This window comes from Leptonychotes weddellii, chromosome 1 (assembly GCF_054177405.1).
Source record: "Leptonychotes weddellii isolate Sample4059 chromosome 1, ASM5417740v2, whole genome shotgun sequence".
Taxonomy (NCBI): domain Eukaryota; kingdom Metazoa; phylum Chordata; class Mammalia; order Carnivora; family Phocidae; genus Leptonychotes; species Leptonychotes weddellii.
The window spans coordinates 55096736-55124421 of record NC_138369.1 but is presented as its reverse complement, the minus strand read 5'-3'; the positions used below and the strand labels follow the sequence as shown (position 1 = coordinate 55124421).

Genomic DNA, 27686 nt, shown 5'->3' with positions numbered 1-27686 from the left:
CATTCAACAGAGATTTATGGATATTACCTGATTAGAGCTCTGGCTGGAATTCAACTGCCAACACTTCTAGAGACCCAGACCTTCTAGACACTTCTAAAGACCTCAGTGTCTCTAAAAATTATAGATACTTCAAAATGATATTGGCTTTCATCCAAGACTCTTAGGGAGCCATCACTGGGCTGTTCAAGCTGTGGGAGGATGGCAATTCCTGAGGCTCTAGGCACATATGTAGGAGGCATCTGGATGACAGTTCTAGCATTGTCTGTCTTCTCCAGCTAGTATAAATGATAAGAACAAACCTGCCCCTGAAATTAACATTGAAAGTGACAAAGCTTACAGAAAAGGATTCCAAGAAAAGGAACAAAGGAGGAAATGGAATGACGGTGCTAGAGATGACCAGATAAAGACTATGTGAGGCAGATTTTTCCAACTTCTAAATTTTTCCTAGGTTTCTTGCCTGCAGCAAATGACCTTAGGAACATTTATAAAGAATCCTTATAGAGATCATTTTTTTTTCCTTTTGTTCGTGATAAAGCATTTTTATTTATTTAAATAAGTTGATACTTTCATCTCATATAATGGTGCAAATCCAGCTACTTGGTATAACTAAAAAATAGTGTTATTCTGATTTTTTATTTTTTTAATTGTTAAATCATCATTTTTATATGATCATAAAATTATCATATAGTAAAGTTGTCATGGGTGGGGGCTGTATAGTTCCATGGATTTTAACACATGTATAAGTTTGTGTAACCACCACCATAATCGGGCTACGGAAGAGTTCCAGCACCCCAAAAATTTCCTCATGCCATCCCTTTCCAATCACACCTCCCCTTTTCTGAAAATTTATTTATTTATTTATTTTTATTATGTTATGTTAGTCACCATACATTACATCATTAGTTTTTGATGAGGTGTTCCATGATTCATTGTTTGCTTATCCCCTTTGACATATCTCTTGGCATTCACTAATCCATCCTTCTCTGTTGCTATATTTTTGCCATTTTGAGATGTTCTATAAATGGGATTATGCAGTCTGTGATGTTTTGAGATTGGCTTCTTTCACTCAGCATAATGCCCTTAAGACCCATCCAAATTATTGGGTGGATTCGTAATTTGCTCCTTTTTATCACTGAGTAATATTCCACTATATGGATGCACCACAGTTTGCCCAATCACCTTTGGAAGGACATTTGGATTGTTTCCAGTTTGAGGCAATTATGAATAAAGCTATTATAAACTGCTGTCTACACAATTTTTGCATTCGTAGTTTTTATCTCTAGTGCTCACTAATTTTTATTTAAAAATTTTTCTTAACCCTCAGAGTAGCCAGTCTTGTGGATTAGGGATTATGTCATCTCCATTGATTTTAGAGTCCTCCACCAGAGACTCTTAGAATACAACCTCAGGGGAAACTAGCATCTCCCTATAATCATCCAGGCTCCTACCTCTTTTTCTTTTTTTTTTTTTTAAGATTTTATTTATTTATTTTGACAGAGAGAAAGACAGTGAGAGAGGGAACACAAGAAGAGGGAGTGGGAGAGGGAGAGGAAGAAGCAGGTTTCCCACGGAACAGGGAGCCCGATGCGGGGCTCGATCCCAGGACCCTGGGATCATGACATGAGCCAAAGGCAGACACTTAACGACTGAGCCACCCAGGCGCCCCTCCTACCTCTTTTTCTAGTGGAATTTGCAATCCTTATCTCTTCTTTTAAGATGCTATGTTTTGAAAAAAATAATTTTTAAAAATCAAAGTAAACTGAAATTAATTTAAAATTTGTTTTGAAATTTTACAGTATTTCTTTAATATTTCAGATTATGAAACATCAATCATGCAAAATCTACATTCTGACAAGAAGTTTTGTGTTTTAGATCGGTGGTTTTCATGTTATGGTCCATAGACCAGCAGCAGCATCACCTGGAAACCTGTTAGAAATGCAAATACTTGGGCCTCACCCCAGGTCCACTGAATCAGAAACTCGGCTGGTGGGTCCAGTGAACTGTACCTGAATAGAGCCTCCAACTGATTCTGATGCATGCACAGGTCTGAGAACCACTGCTTCAGGGATGCCCTTCCTGTGTGGTACAGAAGGAAGAATGCCTTCGCCTGAGACTTAACCCTTGAGAGGACATACTTGGTACTCACACTTCCTTCCTTCCATAATAGGATTGGCTTAAGGAATAGGATGGCTCATTTGTGTTAAGATATGAGTCCTAGATCACCAGCCAACATTTATAAGACAGATGGTGTAGTTCTTTTTGGTCACTGGTGAAGAGTTATGGAGTCAAAACCTTAAGTCTAGAGAAATCCCTAACTCTTCATTTGAAAGGATAAATTGATCACACTACCCTCTATTTCCATCTTGCCATTTTATCGGTGCAGATGGGCAGAGAACAGGGGTAAATGCAAGTTTTCTCTCTTGTTGACACTCTTCTATAACCCTATCCTTAATGGGATATTGTTCTTTATCAGTGAAATAAGTGAATTCAGAAGGAAAAGAAAGTAAAAAGCAGCTAACTTGGGTCATGCCATCACTGATCTCTCAATAAGAGGGAGTACTCTTTTTATAATATAACCAGAGCCCCAACTTACATATATAAGTATTATAGATATACACATATATATGTATTAATATATATATATATATAATGTGGCATATATAATACCACATCTAATACATAGTATATTAGATATATGTGTATAATTTTTATAATATAACCATATATATGTATATATAAATATATTAAATATATAAATTATGCCATGTGTAATAGTCTATAACATATATGTGTGTACATTTATGTATTTTTCAACATATACACACATATATACATATAAAAGAGTGTGCATGTATATTCATTTTCTGTTATTCTGTTCTCTCTTCAGAAAAAAGTCCCCAAAATAAAATTACAGGTAATTCCCTAGGCCTAGATCAATATTTATCAAGTAAACCTAGCTAATGCATATGATAAATTATACAGATTAAGAAATTTGAAGCAATCCTTTCTGTATATAAGGTAAGATATATTGCTTATCAATAAATCCTTATATTTACCTATAGATAGTATTTCTAAGATTTTCCATTTCCTCAGGTTAACTAAATGGGAAAATAAATAAGATAATTTGGGTTGTTAGTTTCCTTCAGGCCACAAAATACAGTATAAACATTCACTTACTAAAAAGTATGCATTGGGGCGCCTGGCTCAGTCGTTAAGCGTCTGCCTTCGGCTCAGGTCATGATCCCAGGGGCCTGGGATCAAGCCCTGCATCGGGCTCCTTGCTCAGCGGGAAGCCTGCTTCTCCCTCTCCCACTCCCCCTGCTTGTGTTCCCTCTCTCGCTGTCTCTCTCTCTCTGTTGAAAAATAAATAAAATCTTAAAAAAAAAAAAAAGTATGCATTGTCCCTAAATTTCTCTGTCCAGTAATTTAACAAAGCCATTGCCTTTGACAAATAATTAATAAATAGGATTCTCATACCTACTGTACTTCACTATTATTTCAGGGTAAGCTGAAATTTCTGTTAACCTCACCACTTCCTTTATCTGAGAAACGGACTCCCTGAGGGTAGAAGGATAAAGAGGCCACTTTGATCTTGTACATCTGCCACAAGCAACCGTCACCTTCTGTGCCAAACACACAGATGCACAGGCAAAGACCGAGTGTGTGGTGCTCCAGGTGTCTGGGGTTGACTTGGTAGAGAACAAATTGAGGACAGTCTATGAAAAAAGCTCACACTGGTTAATTCTAACTCAAGTTTTCCAGAAGATAATTTCAGGGGGAACATACTAGTAAAAGTGGATAATTCCATCCTCAATATCAGTAATTGCATAAATACATGTTGGCAGGTGGACTGACAATAGGTTTATGCACCTGGCATTGGCTCTTTCTCATGGGACAGAAGGCAGCGTATAAAGAAACAGTGTAGCACTTTTCCTCACCTTGACAGAGGGATAGCACAGAACACTTATGTGCAGAGCAAGGTGAGATGCCTTCAATACAAATAAGAGCAAAAGAGTACCAGCAACATGCATTTAAAAGGCCAAACCATGTAAATCCATTAGGAAAAAAAAAAGAGAGAAAAAAAAGAAAGACAATTCTTTAAACTCTGCTGATAACTTAATAGATATCTTCAAAATCATTTTTTCATTGATTTACTCAAAAAATTTTTAATTACTATTTTTACTTAATCACTTATCCCTGGGTATCTATTTTTATGTAAGTGTGAACCACTGGGTCCCTTAAATCAATAGCATTGTTTCAGACTGTTGGGCAGTGAGTAAAGATATGTGTTTAGATGTGCTGTCGTGTTTTTTTTTTTTTTAATTCTTTTCTAGCTATCTGATATGTATTCTTAACATCTTATAAAAGCCAATGCAAAAGAATCCTACCACCCTCCAAAATCATTTTATCTCTCTTTTTTTTTTCAGTAACCCGTGGACAGATAAAATACTTAATGACTCAAACTATAATTCTATACTATTTTCAAAAAAGCATTGATATATAATTTCATTACACATGTTCTTATAGGTTTCTATGTTTTAATGGATAAACAGTCCCTGTAGGAGAAAGCAGGAAGGAGATAACATTTCCATTTTGTGGCAAATATGTTAAATATGATAACTCATGAAGGGAGTATTGCTGCCCACAATATTGTCATAAGAAAATTGAAGATAACTTGGCCAGGCCAGTGAGAGGCAGAGATGACATTCAAACTTAGGTCACTTTGACCTCAAGCCTATTGCCTTTCAAGGACACCAGGTGAAAGTGTGTCCCAAGCAGAGATGAAATCAGGAGCTAAGAATCCGTTCTTGTCTCAAATGGCAGCCACAAGTACAGATTAGAGATGCAGACAGACAGCTTTCTGGTCACTCTGTACCAGCTTTACAAGTGAATTTCCACGTCCTTCTGTGCCATAGCCTGGCCGCATATCCTTTCACTCCCCCCTGGTTCTCAGTTCCTAATCTCTATGTTAGCTCTAAATCTCTGGGCTTCCCATGGCTACTACATATGACAGTGTAAACCAGGTTACAAAGAAAGAAACAAAATAAGGATGAAATATACGTCTTTCTTTTTCCTTAGACAAGAATTCCCAAGTATGCTATGACAGAAACTTTGCCACAGCTGTGATCCCAAGGGTAGCTTGTGTGTGGACATCACATGAGCACACAAGTCCCTTTCACACAAGAGGTGGCTCATAAATATCAGTTAACATTTACACTGTAAAACAATCGAGCAAATTAGTTTTCCAAAACAACAATCCTATAAGTAGCTTTCAATCAAAACTGATCCAAAGGTAAAATCAGAATCAGTAGAGGAATATTGATTTTTCTTATCGCTGTCCCTGTGGCATCAGCAAATGATACAGGTTGAACTACAGAAATCTTGGATCTCTATTGATAAGAGTTTTCGCCTGGAGAAGCGAGGTAGCTCAGAGAGCAGAAGGAGCAAGCCAAGTGAAGTAATTCCCGCACAGCAGAACAAATGGGACTAATGACCGAATCGATACAGAAATAAGTACAGATTTCCTCTACAAATGGCCACTCAGTAGCTTCCCTAAAAAGTACAAAAACATATCACATTCCTTTCATTTAGATTTCCTGAATGTTTACGATGTACTTCATCTGGAATACTCAAAAGTTGGCTTTTTACCAGTTCAGTACATTAGGTAAGTTCACCAAGACTTGGGGTAAAATAGATGAGTTCTTTCAAGTTTGCAGGTCTGAGTTCTTCTCACTGCTATGAATTCCTTGACGACTAGAGCAACCCATTTGATTCCTGCCTAAGCCCCAGGATCTAATCTATAAATGATAAAACAAGTGATAATCCCTCAGCTTTTCTTAAAACATCAAAATCAACCTATTTTCACAGCTAGGTCGAAACAGTGAGGTAATGTTCTCTAGTGATTGTAGAAAAATTGATTTTAGAGCTCTCTTATCTTGCTGGATCCGTCGGGCAAATCTCTGATTATACAAATGGCCTTCTGTTGGATATAGCTATTGGTTTTATCTGCAAAGTGTACAAATCATATGTCTACCACAATTGTATTTGAAATCATTTCTAGTTCTTAGATAAAATCCCAAATTGCTCCTGGAAGGGTGCTAAGAGTAAACTCTCCAGAAGGAGGCCTAGTTAACTTTCTCTGTGAATAAGCATCGGGGCCATAATCTTATCCTAGGAGAGTCAGCAATGGCAAATAATAAAATACTGCACGGAATTTTGTGTACACATGGAATTCTAAATCCTCCATGCCCCAAACTCCTTTTCCTATACAGCAGGGAGAGAAGGCAGCCCCTCCTATAGCTTGGTTAGAGCTGCTCTGCTTCCAGGAGGAAGTGGGGACTGGAGACCCCCAGTTTGCCAGATCGCTTCTCCCTCCCTTCCTCACCCTGTCTTCTAATCCAGCATGGCCTGCTCACTCAGCCTTTAGAGGAGTGACTTCTCTCCCCGCACCCTGGATCACCTTCACTATGGTTAATCTCTCCAGAGGCACTTGTCCAGTAAACATGAGTTGTCACTAGTTCTGTGTACCAGGGATTTGGAAATTTCTTGTGAACCTGCCTTTGCCTCATCCCTTCTCCCAAGACCATATTAACTGAGTGTTGACTTTAACTCCCTTCCACGCAGATGGAAAAGTGATCCATATATTTTGTTCAAGTGGACTAAAGTTTTAGGGCCTTGTATTCCTGTAGAAGCCCTAGTCACAATCTGAGATCTGAAGAAGGGACTCCTTTGTGAGAGCCCAAACAATCTTGAGTGTAGCTACAATTCCACATACAAGGGCACATCTTTGTTCTCTTTTTCAGAAAGATGAATGTCAAGTCCACTAAGCTGAAACTTTAGGGGAAAAATACAATTAAAACTTTACTGGGGGCTGATTTTAAGTCCTGAATATGAGATGCCTTCAACAATATAGAAATCAATTTTTAATTCAACAAATTTTGATTAAATATCTGCCACATGCAAGCAAGGACTGCTAAGGACAGTGGAAAAATGTATTAGAAAATGTGCTTTTGGGTCAAATTACTTTTTTGCTTAATGTGAGTTAGGTAGATGACTCTAAGCATGTGTATTTTGCAGATTCTAGATATAGGTATAGATACACGCCGATTGTAAATATATATCATATATACGATAGACAAAATATATAAAACACATCTTATAATAAGATATATATGATGGACATGATATATAGATAGACAGATCTATATATATATATATATATATATATATGTTATATATATAATATATATAAAATCTGTCTACCCTTTCCTTGTTTTTAGTTTGTTTTCCAACAAATATCAGAATACCAGAGGATTATAAATTTATTCTCAGACACCTTCTGAGAAGTTTCATTAAATAACTTTCTGAGTGTGTTCTCCTTCAGAAGAATGGCTGATATTCAAATTATAATAGAAAATAAAGCTCAATTATTTGACAAATTTATTGCTTTGCACGGCTCACCTTCACCTGCACTGAACACTCCTTGTGGTTTCCCATTTCCTGATACGGGAACCAACTGATTAAACCCCAGTTACGAAGGGAGTTTCTCCCCTCCTCTGGCCACTTTCACACGAGTGCAGAAATGATTCATTTCAGCAACAGTACGAGCAGATGCTTCAGGATCAGAGGCCAGATCAGCTACTCAGCCCAAACAGCTCACTCTGTGCTTAGACACCAAAGCCTTCTGTGGGGTGCCGGGGAGCCTACCAGCAAGCCCAAGGCATCACTTGCTTTAACGTCTCAGAGACAGCTGAAAATATTTCCTTCTCCCATGCCAGCCCAAATCTGCCCCTTAAAAGCTTTCACCCATTAACACAGGATTGAAGGTTATTCCTTCACGGATCCACTCCAATCCCTTCTTGTCCAATGATTCGGTTCTTTAGTCACCTCTTTTAGATGGTAGCAATGACACAACTGAACTGTTTTGGAGAAATAATATCTATATGTTCACTTTGTAGATAAACCTGAACTGGGCCGCCCCTTCCCTTTAGAGACTGACACAAGGTGCCAGCCTTGTGAAGCATCAGGATTCTTCTGCAGTGCACACTCCCGGAGTAGTTTTGACCTTGGTGTGGCCTTCCATATTTCATAGACACAGAAAAAGAGTACAGCTAGTCTCCAATATTAACCACAAAAATGTTACAGGGTAGAAAAAAGAGAGCTGTACTCCAAATTACTCACAGCAGCAACAACAACAAAATCTTAAAGGGAAGTTTGTCTCGTTTATGTAATCAGGTTAAATCTCTAAAGGTTTTCATATGAAAAGATGATGGCTTCCTTTTAGTGGATAAAACCTATGTGCCTGTGCTGAGCTGTTCATGTCTGCTTCAATCCTTCAAGGTAGGCCTGATCTGACTTTACAAATGAGAGAATCGAAGCAGTGAGGAAGTCACTAAATGGCTAAAGCCTCCTAATCAGTAATTTGTTTATATCGGATGGGTGTCACTCACAATTTTACCTGCAGAAACTGTGACGCGTGGAGAGGTTTAGAGTCATGGCCACTGTCACGCTGTTATTCACTCAGACCCAGAAGCCCGACACCAGGACTGGTTGTTCTGGTACTAAATTGCGCATTTACGGAGGTAAGTTGGGAACTAGTAAGATGTGGATGCACCACCATGTTTAGGCCTTGTTTCCCAAGACCTTTTACTTCAGTCCAAGTTTTGCACATATCTGTAACCTGCAGACCCCCACGGAGGCTCGGCAGTAAAGGCTGGCTTCATCGCTCACGGCAAATCACCTGCTCCCTCCCAGATAAGTTTGGAGCACACCTCTGCTGTACATCCCCTCAGTTAGCTTGAACCCGACTTTCCATCGGAAGTGCCACTGAATTCAAAACATCTGTCTAGAGCTCCTGATATCCTATCTGACCAAAAAAATGCAGACGTTATGGTCATTTGTGGAATAAAATTGATATTGACATCCTTGTCCTAGAATATGTGTAATTGTTTGTTTTAATATATAAACTCTCAGATTTAACTATGTATACTCCCTTACCTCTTGATGCTAAAGAAAACCCACTAAAAACTAGGTCATCCATTGTTGTGGAGAAGACAATAATTATAATAATAATTAAAGGCGAAGGTGTCCAGTTAGAATGTCTAACTGCACTCAAGCAGAGAGCAATGCATGTACACACAACATGATCTCATGCTCTATTATTTTATCTTTCCAGGACTCTGTTAGTGATTATGTGGAAATTTCAGCGTTGGAGAAAGGTTTTAATCTTCACAAAGGAATTAGCTTCTGTGACCAAAGTTAAATCATCACTTAAGTGAAAAAATAATGAAAAATCTTTAATACCAGCTAGCTGTGTGCAATGGGATTTTTGAATTCATCTTAGTGCTTATGCCAGATATTCGGCAGTTTCCTAAAATTTCAATAATACCAACATATCTAAGCAAGTTTAAAATAAACAAATATTGGGGCGCCTGGGTGGCTCAGTCGTTAAGCGTCTGCCTTCGGCTCAGGTCATGATCCCGGGGTTCTGGGATCGAGCCCCGCATCGGGCTCCCTGCTCGGCGGGAAGCCTGCTTCTCCCTCTCGCACTCCCCCTGCTTGTGTTCCCTCTCTTGCTGTGTCTCTCTCTATCAAATAAATAAAATCTTAAAAAAAAAAAAAAATAAAATAAAATAAAATAAACAAATATGAAACTATGTAATTTAAAAGTGTTCATCATTCCCAAAAGCCAGATAAAAGAAATAGGATCATAGATATGGCTGCAAAGTCCTGACAATTAAGTAATTTGGCAGAATAAAGCCAGATAAAAGAAATAGGATCATAGATATGGCTGCAAAGTCCTGACAATTAAGTAATTTGGCAGAATTCAATAGCAATTTTAACTCAACTGTCTGCTATGTTGGCTTAAAGAGTCATCATCTAACCATAAACCTTAATCTTCTTTCTCTAAAAAAGAAAAGAAAGTGCCATATTTCTAATCAAAGGTTCTTTTTTTTTTAACACACTCTTTTTTTTTAATAGTTTTGTAAAGAACCAGTGAGTATTTGAAGCTTGCAAATGCTGCAGAAATCTCGATTCTGTCACACACTCACAGAATCTACTCATATTCTGTCCAAAAGCTCTTTGGTGATTAAATTGAGTCAAATGCCAGCAATGCTGGGATTTCCACCAAACTCACATTTTAACAAACAAAATGCTGAGAAAAGCACATCAATGCAGAGGATAGATATTTTCGTATCAAAAAATATTAGAACTTTGTGTGAGGATTTTAGCTTGTGTTTCTAGAAATATTTTAATCTATACATTTTTATAAAAGCTACAAAAGCAATTTAGTAGCTCTTTATTTTTCTATTGAGTTCATGAACAAATAACAGTTAAACAATTATGGGTAGCCCCGAATTCCAGGGAGTTTTCATGCCCTTCCTTCACCCATGGCTTGATTCTTCTAGGCCTCTGAGACATTGATAAGATCACCTGAAAGCAACCTAAGTTACTCAACAGTTAAGAGGATGGCTAGGCCTTCTGACTTACATGTCAAGGGATAGTACATTTGGACCGCCAGGACATTAAAACTTTTTGAAATTAATGTTCCATTTTGTTCTCTAAAGATGTTGAAACATTTTACCTCAATTATTGGTGTTGCTTCTTAATTTCAAATAGATCAAAATATGTCAACATGCATTTTTTCCCCTTTAAGTATGATTCTAGGGATGAGAATGTTCTAAAGTGAGTAGTGTATCTTAGCAATCAGAAGAAAAGCTACTCATCTGGTTTCCACTTCCCTAGAGACTGTCCTCATTCTTATCTCAAGTATTTAGTGCGTAATAAAGAATCAACCTAGGATCCTACAAATGTAAGGGAATGCGCATCCATTATTAAGCATTCCTGCACTAAGTCTATTTAAGAATTCACCGCGTTCTTCTTTTGGATGTCCCTATCACAAGGACTTATTTCCTAGCTTGTGTGGGTATCAGGAAGAGATTACTGGTTTATCTTGGTAGATAAGCTTTGTAAATATGTCTCAGCACTGCAGAAAAAAAGATTACATATTACACAAAGCGATTCTGAGTGGAAACATCAACCACAATATGCCAAATAAATCTCAAACTTTAACAAAACATTTGAAATAAAAAGTGACATAATTGTTTTCTTGTTAAAAATCTCAAATTTTTCCTCTGAATTAAAACCATATTTTTTATTTTCATTTATCTTAAAACCAATGTTATTATTTACAAAAGTGATTTTGTTAGCGAGATCTCAATACTTTGTGTGTTCTCCACGGTGGATTTCTAATTTATGAACTGCTGTGTCATTTTGAAGTAATGTGAAATGTGAGAATGTGATTAAGAGGCCTGTTCTTAAAAGGGATGATTACCAGCAGGCCCCCCCTCCCCTTCACCTGGAGAAAATGACATTATTTTCTGTTGCTAGACAGAAAGAGCAATTGTAAAGTATGTTACTTTAAAAATGCATACATTTATTATGAATACGTGCCTTGAGTGAGACAATTTTGGACTAATTTTTCAGCATTTCAGTAAGTCGCAACTGCAGTTTTATCCTAATAGGCATCCCTTAATTATAAAACTCAGAAAAATCTTATATAATATGTGGCATGGACACATATATTAAGCTGGGGTATAAAAAAACTGCCAGAAGAAATTTCCTTGGGAAAAGTGTGTGGAGGAATTTAAAATATTGATCTACTGTGGCCATAGATAGTGATTAACACTCGTTCCACCTGGCAACACTAAGCTCTATGTGGCAGCTAGAAAAGAGGAACCTAACATAATGCTAAGGATTCGTTCTGAACGTAGAGAGTCAGTTTGGTGTATTCAAGCTAATCCTTTTATTTTTTCAAAATGCTCTCCATTTTCTTGGTATAATGATTTCAGTTCACTTTTTGGTTTACCTGCACAGCAGGTACAGAAATGTCCCAGTAATATTGGAGAAAGGTATATTCAAAATGTTATATGGGCATTTTATACCTTAAGAAAATATCACCAGACTACAGAGGATTTTGAGACCAAAAGGTAACAAGGTTACCGAAAATTAAAAACTGCTTAATGAACTTGATGCTCCATCCCAAGCAATTTATTCTTTATCAAGAATATTATATTTATGTATACAATTTAAACACTTTGTATCTCAGCTTATATCTGATCCTCATGGCAATGAAATGGTTGTGATGTAAATGCAAGTAATAAATCCTGTGAACATCCAGGGCCCGGTTTAATCCAAAATGAGCAAAATTAATTTAGATAAGGCACTAAAAAAAATCAATTTATTAGAACTTAGCATGAATGTACCTTAAAGGAAACTAACACTCAGAAGCAAAGATAGCCTGAGAAAAACAAACCCAATCACAGATACATCTTTACCTTCAATAGTCCTTCAGCACTTACTTATAGCACTGCTTGAAATTATTTATCATATTTAACTTTAAATGTTAGAATGAAAAACAAAAGAAAGCAAAGTCAGTGGAAATATAGAGCCTCTGGAATCACAGATTCCCTAAAAAATAAAAATCCTTTGTCTAAAGAGAGGAGGTCTGTATTTTATAAGTTCATCACTGACTTAAAATGTGTCCAGAACTTTCCAGGTGACCTAATGCATTTCTAAGGAAGCCAATTCTTTTTCTGATTAGAAATTCACAAATTTCTAAACACACTACCACCGTGTGGTACCAGGTAAAATGATGCCAGTACTTACCATCTGAAGAAATGACTTTCACTGTCCACATCATTTTTAAGCCCCACATTCTTTCCTAACCTTGTCACGAAGCAGATGAATTACATTAACTTACATGCAAACGGTTCATTTGCAGTTTCCAACCTTATGGACTTCAAACTCTCTCCCAATCCTAATGAGAATCCTCAGTTATATTCACTTCTGTCTATGTTGTACATTGTGTCTTCAGGGGCTGACTCATTCCACACTCTACTCATGTAGCTTATCATTATCTTGTCCACAGACAAAATTTACATTGAATTCAGATGAGAATGCCCACTAACTTGAGAATCTTGAGAAAGGTATCAGGATTGTGGTCCAAACAACATGACCACCAGGGACAATATTACAGCCAGTGTGTAATTATTTTCCCGCTCTAGAAGTACAAAGTAGAAAACACAACAACAACAAATTAGAGTAACTCCTTATAATGCATTTCTCTTAGTAGTTTATTTTGGGGGGGATTATTCTTCATAGAAATTGGCAAAATCTAGAAAAACTCTGTATGTTACTCTAACGGCTTTATTTAATAATAATTATATAACTCACTTCCCCACTTAATAAAAATTTCTCACTTTCTCTTATGTTTATTAAATTTTAAATTACTTAGGCATTTGTCTAATTAGCTTCACTTTGAACAAAGATATAACCTGATTATTGCATGTTGTTAATATGAAAATGAACAACAGAGACCTTTCTGATTGAACGTTTTTACTGTCTACCTCAAGACAGGTGTTCTACATTATACAGACGTTGCAGACAGAGGGCTTCTTATGTTTTACGCACTATAACATTAAGATATTACCCCCCTCATTATAACATTCCAAAAATTATTAGTGCTGCCTCTGCTATCTACATTTTAAAAATACTTAACCTTCGGTAAGTTAATCTATTGTGCTTATGTCAAAATAAGGAGAGAAAACAACTCAAATTTTCTACCAAGTTCAACCAAAACTTCCCGCTTCACTTAGTTGCCGCAATTCTGGAATCAGACTCCAAGTTTATAAAAGAAAAACAGAAATTCACTAGGCAGAGCTTCAAGTTATAATATCTTAGGAGGATGTTAGTTATTTTATACCTAAAACATTTTACAAGCTCCAAACCCTCCACTAGAACAGTATTTTAGGAATCTGAAATTATTCCTGCACTTCTCACCACCCAAGAATCTGACAGCTTGTATGAAAAATAGTATGTGTGCAGCAACTCCTTGGTGAGTATTTCCTTTAAGTTTTAAGGCATTCAAATGATTGAGTCTTCTTTCTAAGAACTACTGAGGAGGTTTATGAAAACACATAGCAGACTATTCATGTGTAATTCTCTCACTGAAATCGATTGATTTCTGTTAGTACAATACATTAGGACTAATTAAAAATACCATATCCAGCAGCCAGTCTGTACCTTTCCATATATCCTTCTCCAGTATCCAAAAGCATGCACTGCTCTGTCTTCCATCATGCTTCTTTTATTGCTGAGTGAGGCGCTCGTTCCTTCATTAAATAGCATTAAAAATAGACAGCACAGAACTCCCCAGTGGAGCATGCTCTAACAGGGCTAATGCCACAGTTCTCAAGGTAACCATACTCAGCTGGGATCTAAGAGGGAAAGTCACTGGGAGATCAGCAATTAGCAAATCTAATAGCTCACACAAACCTGTCTCTGTCTGAGTTGAATACTGTAAAAGAGAAATCAGCCTGTAGTGAAATTAAGTCACTGAGAAGCTCAAAGTCAATTTCTGAAGCTGTAGAAGTTTCTTTAAATATGCCTTACCTAAACCAAGTATTCTGTTAAGTAGGCATTCACCTACAGCAATTGATTTGTATTATTATTTATCAAATAACGTAAGTCATGTCAAGAGGAACGGAGCCATATATGCATAGCATCTAAATGTCTTAAAAACTGCATATAAACCAAATTATTCAAAGCAAACAAATAGTATTGATAAGCAAGGACAGTAAGAGGTTAGCCTTTTGAATCTTTTGTGATGAAGTGTATTCCTTAAAGAATATCCTAAAATTCCCCAGAAAATTTAAAAATATTCTGTTAGTTGAAATGATAAAAAGAAGTAAAGGAATGGGATAGAAGAGGAAATATGGGATCAAACACAAATACATACCTTACAAATCCATATTAAACCTGAAATGAGCACATATATAATTTTTCACATGTGATCCACGTTAGGAGTGCAGCAGAAGCGATTACTTTACTTGGCTATTAGAACAGAACATGGCTAGAGCTCTTGGCTTCCAAATGACTGTCTTTTGTGAAAATGACATTAACTAAAATCCTATTAAGACATACAAGTCCCATGGTGGCACAAATACAGAGGATCAAAGGAGTAGGTGCATTTATTTTAAAGTGTATGTCAAAGGTTTTCTAACTTTTACCAAAAGAAAAATGATTTCCTGTCATCTCCATTTCTGTTTTCTTAAAACAATCATAGTGATTTTGATCTCCAAAGTAGGTGAGGAGGAGGTGGAAATCATTTGGAATTATTCAGCATTTGAGCAAAATCTTGTACAGATTCATTCAACTTTGGGGAATGTCATTCTTTTTGGAGAGTCTAAAGTGTCATACCATTAGCCTTTAAAAATCAGAAATCAAAATGGGTATCTGCACTCTGAACACATTCTCAAGAAATGATTTCTACCAGCCTTGCCCTTTGCTTACTAGCTTCCCATCCCTTTGTAACTTTCAATGCCCCCTTTGCCTTTCCTTTTAGGCTTGGTCTCTGTCCTTATCTTGTATCTTAAGGAGGTGATCAAGTGCTGAGCCTGAGCAGCTGTCAGCAACCACATCCACTCCAGCTCTATTTCTATGCATAAATATTAACTGAGTCCATTTCTCTTGCTAAAAAACTTTCTAAATATATGATCAATTCAGCTCAATTCCACCACCATATCTACAACCCAAGACAGAAGTTAAGTTTGGAGTTTGCAATGAAACACAGATTTCAAAAACATGTAAAAATAAAACGTAGTATCTTTTCCTCCAAAAGCCCTTGGGAGCCAGACCCTGAGTTCCGCAAGAACAACAAACTGATTACAACTTTTTTGCCTCTTGCATAGTTCTCTTTCCAATGAAATAGGAGGGTCCCAAACTTTCTACCGTGAAACCTGCCTAAATCACTGTAGACTTCTCTGATGAAAAGAACTGCCCTTCTCAGTTCTCTTCCAGCTTTCCTGGTCACCCTCATCTGGGGGAGGGGAGTCTACCCCTCCGTTGATGAAACATAAAAACACAATACATGTATAACATCAACAGTTTTCTACAAACATGAAGGAGAAATACAGACGAGAAACAAATCTAAAGAAAAACACAGATATACGGCAGAAAGGAGGAGGAAAAAAAAAATCACAAAAGACGTGCAATGTTCACGTCGGAAGACCTTGATTATTACCTTGACCGAACAGTGGGTATCCCCCCAGCGTCTTGGTGCCTTGATTGATTTGATTTAGTTTTTGATTTTTATTAATATTGTTTCTCAATGATTGAATTGGCTGGATTTGTTTGGTTTAGCTTGGCTTTTTTTTTTTTTTTTTTTTTTTTTGGTCGATTTATTTAACTGCTAGTAAAACGAGCTTTCTGCAGCGTCGGCGGCTGGGATCCACGCGCGGCTGCGGCGACCGTGGTGGCTTTGGCTGACGACCCCGCTGCCCCCGCTGCTTGTCGCTGCTCCGGACGAGCTCAGGGGGCGCCGCCGCCGCCTCCTCTGCCCGGCTGGCTTCGGGAAGTGAAGGAGCCCCCGCCTCCTGTCTGCCAGTCTGTCCCTCTGCACGTCTGTCTGCCTGACTGTCCCTCAGCCGGGCAGCTCAGCGCTGGATTCTCGCTCTCCTGCGCTCTGCTCTCGGAGCTGCCACTCGCGCCGGCTGGCAGTCGGTGCGTGTGTCGGTCTGTCGGTCCCTCGGCGTGTCTCGGTCCCACTAGCAATTCAAGGTCCCTGTTCCGGTCTCCTGTGCCGGGATCGCTCTCCAGCTCCCACTCAGTGCCCTGGCCTCTTCCTTCGGACAGCGGAGGGCGTCTGGAGGGGAGGATGCACGCGAGTGCTGCTCGCTCTCTCTCCCTCTTTCTCTCTCTCTCCCTCTCGCGCCCTTTCCCTCTGTCTCTCTCCCTCTCTCTCTTTCTTTCCCTCTCTCTCTCCTTCTGCCTCTCCTCAGCGTTCTGCTCTCCCTGACTCAAGCTGTCTAACTGCTTCCACCTGTCCGTTGCTCTGTCACTCTGTCGTCCCACCCCGAGCCAGCCAGCCTCCGTCCGTCCCTCTGTCCCGCGCCCCTGCCTCCCCTCCTCCGCCGCCTGCCCCTCCGCCAGTCCCTGCCCTCCCACGCGCCCGGCTCCTCCCCGCAGCCCCGGCTGCATCCGTCCCCGCCCCGGCCGCAGCCTCCAGCCCCCCGGACCGCCACACCCGGGAGCCGGCTGGGGCAAGGCGCCTGCGGGGGCCAAAGCCTCTGCCACTGGGCGCGGCCAGAGTTGGCAGAGAAGGAGCGCGGGCACCTGCCGGGTGCGCCCGGCGCGCAGTGCCATCCATTCCCCCCGGCAGTTCTCCGCCAGCCCCGAGGCTGGAGACAAAGCGCCGGAGCCACGCGCGGCAGCGTGAGCGTCATTAATCGCCTCCCCGCTCCCCGCCTCCGTGCCCGAGCCCTCCGGCGTACCTCTCCCGGGGGCACCTCCGACTCCTGCGGACACTTGCCCAAGCCCAGCTCACTCCCTTCCTCCGCTGCTCACTCTCCCGGCCAACTCTGCAGAGTATATCCCACAATAATAACACCTCACTCCACCCAAATGAATCCGTAGCCTCCGAGCTCTCAGAGATTCTCGGCTTCGAGCAAGACCAAAAGTCCGGGCGTGCAGCGCCAAGTGCACTCCCTGTGGGCGACTGCCCAGACCGCTGCCCACCCGAGCGCCGATTTAGAATCACAGCGGTGCCGCAGAAAGCCGGGCCGGGTAGGGCGCGGGGCCGGGAACAGAGTTGACATCCGAAGAAATTAAAGCGCTGTATTTCCCGTTTGTTCTGGAGATGTGCTATTTTTATTATCTGTAATTCATTTTTTTTTTTTTCATTGTCTCGGGGCACTCACTACCAAAAGGGGGAAAAAAAAAAAAACGAATCATGGAGGAATGGGGATACATTTCCGGAATACCGCCCACCCTTCCTGAGTGAATGTAGAGCCTACTTTTCCAACATTATAGGTCACCAGCCAAGATATATCACTCTGGCTTTCTGCCCCCAGCTGAGAGCAAGGCATTTGATTCTGGGCTTCTTTGCTAGGGTGTTATTAATGTGAAGCAAAATTATAGTTGTACATGCCTGCATGGAATTGCCAAAGCTCATTTTGACAGTATCCAGCATTTCAGTTTCTAAAACGTAGACGCTGAATAACTATGGATCTGGTGCAATGAACGCCCCACAATAAATTGAAGAGGAGAAAATCAACTTTCACCAGCTGCAATTAGTAACCCCATGAATAGACAACAAATAAATAACTAGCATAAACCATGCCATGAAAATTTTCATGTCCTTTTAGTTTCATTTATTGGCATCCATTCCTAATGACAGACATTATAAACAGATTTATTAAGGGATATGCTTCTACTTTTCATAGGAGTGTAATTTCAACAGCTGTATCCGTGTTCACATATACTAAGATATTGATTAAAAATATCACACGGATGATATGTGTAGTTCTAGAAAATGCTATAAAAATAAGATAATGTTGTCCTGGTCCTTCATGAACAGATAACTATTTTCCAAATATTAGAAATTGTCTCCCTTGGGGATCAGTTCTTGCTGGGATAAGAATGAATCTGCTGTATAAGGTTTCAGCAAATGAAGCCCAAAGAATTTAAAACCCTTATGTTGATCTATTTTCTGAGGATTTCTACTCAGTGCCCTCCAAAAGCATTTTGACAGGCATTCCCCAACCCCCTCCTGCCAGTCGTATGGAATTCAAGGGAAAATTAATAAAAAGGTATTTCTTATTCTCTTTCCTTTCTTTCATCTTAAGTCATGTTCTTAAAAAACCTGCTTTTCTTTTGAGGGAAATTGTTGTGCCAAGTTGTGCTGTGTCATAAATTCATACAGTTGGGACTCCATGGGAAGAGGGTCAATGTCCTTGATTTTCCTTCTGGGCAGGGCTACACCTAAGCATGTCTTGAATGGATGGATGGCTAATCTACTAACAAGAAACCTTAACAGCTTGCTTTTTTTTTTTTTTTTTTTAAAGATTTTATTTATTTGACAGAGAGAGAGGGAACACAAGCGGGGGGAGCGGGAGAGGGAGAAGCAGGCCTCCCACAGAGCAGGGAGCCCAATGTGGGGCTCGATCCCAGGACCCCGGGATCATGACCTGGGCCGAAGGCAGACGCTTAACGACTGAGCCACCCAGGCGCCCCAACAGCTTGCTTTTAATACACAGTGTTCCTAGAACAACTCTGAGAGTTGACCAAAAAAAAAGGAACTGCATCCCACTCCATCCTATAGATTGGATATAGAAATTGAGTTGGGGGAAGGGGGACTCAATCAGTACTATTAGAACTGATTATGTAAAAGAACAAGATAGACTATTTCAAGAACTTCAGTGTATGAACAACGATGATGAAATTTATTGTGATTTTTCATGGATTTTAGCCTTTATTTTAAAAAGAAAGCACCCCAGCAGTTGGGCGGCTCAGTTTGTTGAGCATCTGACTCTTGATACCAGCTCAGGTCATGATCTCAGGGTCCTGGGCTGGAGCCCCATGTCAGGCTCCCTGCTCAGTGGGGAGTTTGCTTGAGGATTCTCTCCCTCTCCCTCTGCCTGTGCCCCACCCCCCACTCATGCATGCACTTGCAAGCTCTCTCTCTCTCTCAAATAACTAAAATAAATCTTTAAAAGAAAGGAAGAAAGAAAGAAAGCACCCCAAGAAGAATAACATTAACTTGCTTCAGTTAAAATTTTCTACCAAGGGTGCCTGGGTGGCTTAGCCAGTTAAGCGCTGGACTCTTGATTTCTGCTCCGCTCATGATCTCAGAATTGCAAGATGGGGCCTAGTGTGGGCTCTGCAATCAGCATGGAGTCTGCTTGAGGCTCTCTCTCTCTCTCTCTCTCCCTCTCACTCTTGCTCTCGCTCTCTGCCCCTTCCCCCACTTGCACTCACTCTCTCTAAAAATACATAAATAAATCTTTAAAAAAATTTTCTACCTGTTCTCATAATATTTTGTCAAAAATTAGGAACTGGAGAAAGTTCAAATTTATTCAAGTCCATGTAGATAATTAGCATTGGCTCTCCACTTTTAAATTTTGTGTGTCCCAATGTGGGACTAAAATATACTTCTGGGAATATGGGGCAGGCAGTGAGCAATAGGTGATTCTTCTAGACTTTCGGACGCTGTGTTTCCTTAAACAATTTGAAACAGTTGCCATTCCTTCCAGTCCTTGGCCTGTCATGTATTTACTACTAAACTCACGAAAACTGCTGTGCACCTGATTGGGCCCCCGGGTGACAGATCCACAATGCCAGTTGCCGAAGTGTTTATGCACTGAAAGCAGCCCAACTTCAGGGGTAAGAAGTAGTGGTAGTGGGGGAAAAGAAGGCTGTGCTGTTTCTGCCTTCATCTGGATGCTTTTGAATTTATTTGGTATCAGATTGAAATGAAAAAGCATACATATAACCAGGTAACCCCAGCTTGGGGAGTTGAGCTCACCTACACACTGGCAAACATCGAAGACTGTCGACAAGCTCCTTTAAACACATATTCCCCTAAGACACTAAATTAGTGCCCTTTAACGAAGCTTCCAAATTGGATTTTCAAAAGAAGGCAAATAGCTAAAATAGCCCAGCTACCTTCATAAGCACCTTTTCAGCTGAAGCAAGAAGTGGAATTTCCATGCTGTTGAACTTCCATCATTCCTCAACAATTAGGCTGGGAGGAACGCCCCTTTAGGGCATTCTCCCCACCACAGTAAAGGCCCAGAAATCCCCTGGAGAGACTTCTCATTTGTCCTGTTTTCAACAAAACCATCTAGGGTCTATTAAAGACCAGTCTTGGGTTTAAAGCCATACAAATATGCGTGGTGCGGAAAGGCAGGGTAATGAGAAGTGGGGAGGGGGGGAAGATTTGCCTTTCCACCAGAAAAGTTTAGCTCCCCATTTTTATTTTGTGCGAAGCCAAAATAACTCTAAAACACATTTCAGAACATCAACAAAGAATGTTACATCCCGTATGCATCTGAGCCTGAAGAAATGTCACGATCGAAAACAAAGAGGATTTGGGAGACTAGAAACCAAATGTTCTGATGGCACAGAACCCTTGACTGGCAGCCACGTTTCCCCTGCATCTGCGGCACGCAGTATAAGAAAATTATCTCCGTGAACCCTCGGTGTTCTCACCGGCAGGCCACAAATGAACGCTGTCCCGAACACGCACACTGTGATGCTTCACTGAGAAGGCAAACCAAGAAATTTCCTCAAAAATGAATGTGTGTAGTATTTTCACGGCAATGCATCTAAATCAGAGGGACAAGAAGAAGTCGAGAGATGTTTAGAAAACCTGTCACTGAAAAATCTGAGCACCAAAAGACTGGAAAGTCTGTTGCCTAAACTGTGTTCTTTCTTTTCCACATCTCTTGGAATAGAAATGCCCGCGTATGGACACATCCTTAGTATTGGGGGGTTTTGTCCCCCCGGCCCCCAGAGCACCGTGTGTCTTGCTTCTCTGCACTCTCTGCCCCGAGGGGCCCATGGCTTTGGCGGAGCTGAGGCATACGCAGCACACAGCAGAGCTCAGGACGCAGGAGTTCTTTCTGACTGCAGAGCAGGTGTGTGCAGGCAGGACGACTAGCAGGCCCCGTTGACATGGCCAGCGTTGGCACTCCCCTCCAGGACCTGCGTCAGCATGCAGTACTCTCAACCTCCTACACAAAATGATTTTGATTTTTAAAAACTGAGCCCAGAAATGAAGCAGAAGCAATGGGAGTATATATGAGGAGAACAGAGGTAAATGTTAGCCTGCTGAAATGCGGGGAGTGATACCAAGCATAACCTAACGTTTGCCAAAGCTCAGTGTGTCATCCCGCCTCTATTCTCACATTCCTGTTCCTGAGATACAGCATTTTCCTCCATAATGAACACCGTTCTCCTTTTCACTCAAAGGAAGACAAAGGTTACCAAGTTATTCAGAACTTGGAATAATATAGTTGGCTTCTCGACAGTGAGATAATATTAAAAGGTCTCTGAATTTGCCACCACAATAAAGCAGCTACAATCCATCTCTAATGAAACACAGGACATTCGCACTTTAAAACTGTGCTTCATAACTTAAAATAGTGTGTTTGTGTCTGTGTGTGTGTGTGTGTGTATAAAAGGGAAAATATATCCACTATGTTCATATTTCAAAAGAGTACCAAGATCTTACTGGAAACCGGATTGTAGGCCAATACCTGGCATCTGAAGAAAACATTATGGAGATTTGTAATTCTGCATGAATGTACAGCTTGTTCTCCAAAGCTACTCTTTGAAGAAAATTTCTCTCTCTCTTTTCTTAAAAATAAATGTACATTTGCAAAATCTAGAGGCTTATTGTAAAAAAAAAAAAAAAAAGAGGTTGAGGGTCAAAATTTAAAAGGAAGAAAATAAAAATATCTCAAAATACCACCACCTAAACAGCTATCACTTTGGTGTTTAGCCAATCTCTGTGCATATATATCCACAAATATAAAGCAGTGTTTTACATAAATGGATTGCAAAATGCATGTTACTTCATAATCTGCTCCCTGCTCTTTACTTTAGAATAAGTCATGGGAGTTCTTTCCATGACATTGACTATTTCAACATATTAATGAGAGTATAGTAGCCTATTAAATACAAATTATGTGTGTGTTATACATAAGTGAAAACTATTCATGGGCAGGGTTTCCAAATTGGAAGATTATCCTTTTTGGGCAAATCTTGAACATTCGAATTGCTCATCAAAAGTACCTATACTTTACATTTTGGCATAACACTAGATTTAAAGATGATATATCAGTTTCAAAATATCTTTTGTTTTGATAATTGATCTTTATTAAGGATATTTCCTTCCTGGTATAAATTATATAGATTTACAAGTAAATATAACATTAAAAACATATAAAACATTTTTCTGCGCATATTTTTAATTAAATTGTATTAAATTAAGGCAAAAACATTTGTTAGGGAAAGAGAATTAAATAAAAATTCTGTAAGCTTACTAATTATCTTTTGGCTTCAGACTTTTAACACAGATATCACTTTTTTTCTCTATAAAAAGGGTAAATATTTGAGGAAGCTGTGTGAACCTTTACAGGCCAAGAAGCTATAATTTGGTGGACTGCAGATCTGCCTTCTTTCGCTCCAGAAATAAAGCAAATCCGTAGGAAAGCATGGGCAAACCTCCAAACCATTATTTTGATCCTCTTCCTTTGCTTATCATTTTAATCATTCGGACTCCACAGAGCCAAAAATCACTAATTTGACTCACATTATCATATATTTATCCTTCCACTCTTAGGATGGGGGGGGAGACACAGATATACAAAAATACACTTAAAAACTGGAAGCCTCAGTGGGAGAGAAAATTATCAGGTAGGACTCATCAGCTTAATAATTCAAAGTTACTTTCATGTTACTACACATCATTATAATCCACAGTTCACAACATCTGGTTCTTTCCTTTCTAGACATGAAGGACACATCATTCCCCAGCCCTTTTGCTGGCAGGCAGGGCCCTGTGACGTGATCTCACCGTGATACGTGATGGAACAGATACATACCACCTCTGGGCTGAGGCAATGAAAGGCCTCCGAAATTCTCCATGTCCTCCTTGACCCCCATATAGCTTCAGAGGAGGTCAAATGCCCAGACATTCTAGCTACATGATGATGTAGCCTCCATCAGCCTGGGTCGCTGAGTGACTGTGTGGAGCAGACTTCCACACTGACCCCTAATCAGACATATAAACCAAGCAAGAAAAAAATATCATATTTTGAGCCATTGAGTTTTGGGGATTGTTTGTTACTACAGCACAACCTAGATTCCCTGATTTATAAAGTCTGTGCTAGTTTAACATGTGAGAGAGTAATATTTACTGTAGTAATCAGAGGCAGGGACCAGGATTTGGGAGACAAGAGTTTTGGTTTTACATCAGCCACTAAATCACCATGAGACTTGAATAAGTCATTTCTACCTTATAGTCTCATTTACTTTTCATTTCTGAATTTCTAAAATGAGGTGATACCACTAAGTGTACATTTAACCAATATCACACCGTTCTAATTACTATGTTATATTAAGGCTTGATATCTTCCACGCAAGACCCTACTCTTCTCTTTTTTTTTCAGCTTTACTGAGGTATAATTGACAAATAAAATTGTAAGATATTTAAAGTGTACATCATAGTAATTTGATATATGTTACATTGAAAAAGGATTCCCACCATCTAGTTAATTAACACATCCATTACCTTAAATATTTATCCCTTTTTTTAAAGAATTCTTTTTTTTTTTAAAGATTTTATTTATTTTAGAGAGAGAGTGAGAGAGAGATAGGGAGAGAGAGCGGGAGCAAGTGAGGGGAGGGGCAGAAGGAGAGTGAGAATCTGGAGCAGACTACGTACTAAGCAGGGAGCCTGATCCCACAACCACGAAATCATGACCTGAGCAGAAACCAACGGTCGGTTGCTCAAACAACTGAGTCACCCAGGCACCCTGAGAATTCTTCTTTTTAATAATTATTCTGGATATATATTTTAACTTTACTCTGTGCCTTTCATTTGAATTCTAGAAATAGCCTAGAAAATTTTATAAAACATTTTCCTAGTAGTTTTATTGCATCGATTTTATAGATTTGTTGGTGGAGAACTGGCATCTTTGTTTTGTCTTCCCAAGTGTGAATATGATCCATCTATTTCATTTTTCAGTGTTTTTTTTTTTAGTGTCCCTTGGTATTTATCCATATTATTTTGTTATGGCCTCATTAATTTCTAAAGTTGTTTAATTGTACCATCTCTTACCTAATTGTTGTTAATATTGCCAGAATTTTTGTAGTTCCAAAAAATGAGCTTTTAAAAAAATCTACAAATTCTATTTCATTAAGTCCTTCATGTGTATTTTTCTTTCTATTACTTGGGGGTTTGTTCAATTATTATTATTTTATAGCCTCTTAAGGAATAAGCTTAGGTCATTAAATTGTAATATTTCTTATTTCCTATTATACACACTTAATATATATTTTTATCTAAGTACATTTTAGCTGCATAAGAAAAGGTTTACCATTAGTACCTTCTTTCATTTGACTGTATATTGTAATTCCCATTATAAATCATTTTCATCCCTCAGACTGTATAAAAGATTTTTTTCTCTTTAATTTTAGTTTATAAAGGTACTATTTTTTAGGGAGTGCTCACTTTTTATTATTGGGCTTTAATTTTATTTCATTTTAGTCAATGATTTTGAATTTGTTGAACTCTTATTATAGATCTGGGATATGAACAATTTTTGTTAATAGTCTATGTGTTCTTGAAACAATGCATGCTCTCTATTTAGTACAGGGTTCTATATAAATCTATTAGTTTGGATTTGTAAAATTAATCTGTTTTGTATTTTTTATTTTTTATTTTATTTTATTTTTTTTAAAGATTTTATTTATTTATTTGAGAGAGAGAGAATGAGAGAGAGAGAACACATGAGAGGGGATAGGGTCAGAGGACGAAGCAGACTCCCTGCTGAGCAGAGAGCCCGATGCGGGACTCGATCCAGGGACTCCAGGATCATGACCTGAGCTGAAGGCAGTCGCTTAAGCAACTGAGCCACCCAGGCGCCCTGTTTTGTATTTTTTTAAAAAAACCTTCTATTGTCCTTTCAATTCTGGTGGCTTGATTTATCTGTTTCTGAGAGAACTGTGCTTTTTATATCTATTAATGATTTTACCTTAAATTCTATTTTGTCTGCCATTAATATAGACATTAGAAGTTTTAGCTAGAAAGTGCTAATATATATTTCAAATTTTCTGTATTATACATGTGTATTTTCTATATTGTAGTCATTTAAAAACATAAAACTTGGGCCCCTGGGTGGCTCAGACTTAAGCATTTGCCTTCGGCCCATGTCATGATCCCTCATGATCCTGGGGTCCTAGGATCGAACTCCGCGTCGGGCTCCCTGCTCAGGGGGGAGCCTGCTTCTCCCTCTCCCTCTGCTCCCCTGCTCCTGCTCTCTCTCTCTATCTCAAATAAATAAATAAAATCTTAAAAAAAAAAATTAAACTGATATCCTTTACGAAATATAATCTCAGGGTTTGTTTTATAGTTTGTTTTCATTTATCTTACTAGTGACTTCATATATATATATAATATATATACATATATATAATTGGTATATATTTCATATATATAATATATTCATATATATGTTCATATACACACACATACACACACACATTTAATCTGAAGAGTCTTCCTTTTTTAGTTCTGGAAAATTTCCCAGATTTATTATTGCCTCTTTTTTATTCTTTATTTTTCTGGGACTCATATTTAATACGAGCTGTAGCTTTTCTCTCTACAAAATTTCCTTATCTCTCTGCACAGATTTCTGTATGATTTCCTCATATCTAACTTTGCCATTTTTCCTTTACAGTGTGTTTAGTGTTCTTCTTTAACCATCTATTGATTTTTAACATTATTATTTCAACAACTATATATATTATATTTTATTCTAAAATTTCTATTTTGTTCATTTTCCAACACTCTATTACATGTTCCTAAATTAGGTAGGTCTATAGTTTTTCCTTCTTAAGTTTTCCTTATCTATTACAGATATCAGAGGAATAATTAGAATCATATAGTTAATGTACTAACTGACTTTCCATGATTTTCTGTCTTCCAGAAAAGTATGAATAAAAAGAATTATCTGTATTAAAGTCTGAGTTTGATGGCTTGGTAAAAAGTAGAACTTAAGAATACACATCAATTTCAAGTATGATTTCTGGCATATTCTGGTTTTCTAGTTTTTCTTGTACTAAAATGTTAACTTTATATTTTTCAAGAAAAATTTCACTTTTTCCCACATTTTCATGATTATTGATATATAGTTGTACATTTTATTCTTCCATGCATTAAAAAAATTACCTACTGCTACAGCCACGTACTTTTTATTTCTTTCCTTATACATCCTGATCAAAACAAAAGGTGCATGAATGGATGAATGGATATGCAAGTATCAAACCAGGGACACCAACTGTGGTTCTGTGAGCTGTTATCTCTGCAATTGCCGCAGAGCTTTGTTATTTCTAAAAAAGCTACCACCTTTGGGAATGAAACCCCTTCAAAGCTTCTTACTTTTGCAGTAAAGGTTTTCGATGACATCCTCAATTTAATCCCTCCTTCCATCTACAGTTCCTTTTCCACAATTGCTAATGCACTAATGACACCCCTTTGTAATTTCCCTATGCAATTTTGTCCTTTTTATGGCTTCAGGCCAGAGAGAAGAGGCTTCAGCATATACCTAGCATGCCATGGTAAAATTAACTGCATATCTTTTTTCTTTTTTTGGTTTTTATTAGCAAGGAGAGACGCTCATAAATCACTTTCCCAAAAAGAGCTATGACACTATAACCTGGATTTACATTATAAAACATCACTTTTTTGCTTTTTTGGTTTTGTTTTTTTTTAAAGATTTTATTTATTTATTTGAGAGAGAGAGCACATGAGAGGGGGGAGGGTCAGAGGGAGAAGCAGACTCCCTGCCGAGCAGGGAGCCCGATGCGGGACTCGATCCAGGGACTCCAGGATCATGACCTGAGCCGAAGGCAGTTGCTTAACCAACTGAGCCACCCAGGCGCCCCCACATCACTTTTTTGATAATTTACCCTTGGCAAGCAATATTTGCTTGGTTGGCCTGTGCCAAACAGGTCAAAGACAAACATTTATGTAAATCTATTATATATTTACACATAAACACACATATATAACAGCATATATAATATTATAGCACATACATTATATATAAAAACTC

At 38.7% G+C, this 27686-nt stretch overlaps 1 protein-coding gene across 21 annotated transcripts in view; it reads right to left on the bottom strand.

Annotated features, from left to right (window-relative positions):
- The window catches only part of ARPP21 (cAMP regulated phosphoprotein 21), a 154644-nt gene extending 136992 nt beyond the window's left edge, over positions 1-17652 (bottom strand). For 7 of the 21 annotated variants that reach the window (XM_081823993.1, XM_081824094.1, XM_081824007.1 and 4 more), the window contains exon 1: positions 16085-16972. The gene's annotated coding sequence lies outside the window, so the exon portion shown is untranslated. Of the gene's footprint in view, positions 1-14085; positions 15998-16084; positions 16975-17333 lie in introns of those variants that run through there. The other 14 variants (XM_031024145.2, XM_081824065.1, XM_081824001.1 and 11 more) reach the window with 5 other exon arrangements.
- Positions 17653-27686: the final 10034 nt, after the last annotated feature.